Source organism: Podarcis raffonei, chromosome 12, assembly GCF_027172205.1.
Source record: "Podarcis raffonei isolate rPodRaf1 chromosome 12, rPodRaf1.pri, whole genome shotgun sequence".
NCBI lineage: Eukaryota > Metazoa > Chordata > Lepidosauria > Squamata > Lacertidae > Podarcis > Podarcis raffonei.
The window spans coordinates 15,882,664-15,884,145 of NC_070613.1; the positions used below are offsets into that span (position 1 = coordinate 15,882,664).

A 1,482-nucleotide genomic window follows, 5' to 3' on the forward strand; every position below is an offset into this window, starting at 1 on the left:
AACCCTTCTAAAGTAAGATCAATATCCCATATACTTTTGCATGGGTGGTACTATGGTACTAGATTCATCTCTTCTTCTTTTTTTAAGAAAAAAATACAGAGTTGTTATTGTCAATGCATTTCAAAATCCCAAATTTTTGCCTTTGATTCCTGTTGAAGGATACCATTCTGATTTGGGCCACATCCACACCATACATTTAACACACTATGATGCCACTTTAAAGAGTCGTGATTTCCCACAAAAAATCCTGGGAACTGTAGTTTGTTAAACTGATAAGAACAGATAATACACTTGATCTTAGCCACAAGGCTAAGAAGCAAATTTTAGTTTATTAAGGCTAGTTGCCATATTTCAAAAAATAAAAACCAGGACACCCTAAAAGTTGTTGAGCTTTTCTTTACAAAAAAAGAAAAAAAAAGAAAATGGGATTTATTAATTAACTTGTCTAAGATGCTCTTCTACTGTCCATGCTCTTCTGAAGTTTACTATACAGCGGAAAGGAGCAGCCAAGCATACTAGGACTCAATTTCTTGACTTTAAGAAAGCCGACTTCATAAAACTTAGGGAAGTGCTGGGTGAGATCCCATGGACAGTAATACTAAAAGGAAAGGGAGTTCATGATGGCTGGGAGTTTGTTAAGAGGGAGATAGTAAAAGCACAACTTCAGGCAATACCAATGAGACGGAAACATGGAAGGTGCCTAAAGAAGCCAGGGTGGCTATCTAAAGAACTTTTAACTGAGTTAAGATTAAAAATGGATGTGTACAAAAAATGGAAAAGGGGGGAAACCACCAAAGAGGAATTCAAACAAATAGCCAGCACGTGTAGACACAAAGTCAGAAAAGCTAAAGCACAGAATGAACTCAGGCTTGCTTTATCAACGACTTGGATGATGGACTCAAGGGCATCCTGATCAAATTTGCAGATGACACCAAACTGGGAGGGGTGGCTAACCCCCCAGAGGACAGGATCACACTTCAAAACGACCTTGACAGATTAGAGAACTGGGCCAAAACAAACAAGATGAATTTTAACAGGGAGAAATGTAAAGTATTGCACTTGGGCAAAAAAAAATGAGAGGCACAAATACAAGATGGGTGACACCTGGCTTGAGAGCAGTACATGTGAAAAGGATCTAGGAGTCTTGGTTGACCACAAACTTGACATGAGCCAACAGTGTGACGCAGCAGCTAAAAAAGCCAATGCAATTCTGGGCTGCATCAATAGGAGTATAGCATCTAGATCAAGAGAAGTAATAGTGCCACTGTATTCTGCTCTGGTCAGACCTCACCTGGAGTACTGTGTCCAGTTCTGGGCACCACAGTTCAAGAAGGACACTGACAATCTGGAACGTGTCCAGAGGAGGGCAACCAAAATGGTCAAAGGCCTAGAAACGATGCCTTATGAGGAACGGCTAAGGGAGCTGGGCATGTTTAGCCTGGAGAAGAGGAGGTTAAGGGGTGATATGATAGCCATGTTCAA

General features: G+C 40.6%; 1 pseudogene; it reads right to left on the bottom strand.

Annotated features, from left to right (window-relative positions):
- Positions 1 to 219: 219 nt before the first annotated feature.
- LOC128398572 (uncharacterized) lies at positions 220 to 321 on the bottom strand (annotated as a pseudogene).
- Positions 322 to 1,482: the final 1,161 nt, after the last annotated feature.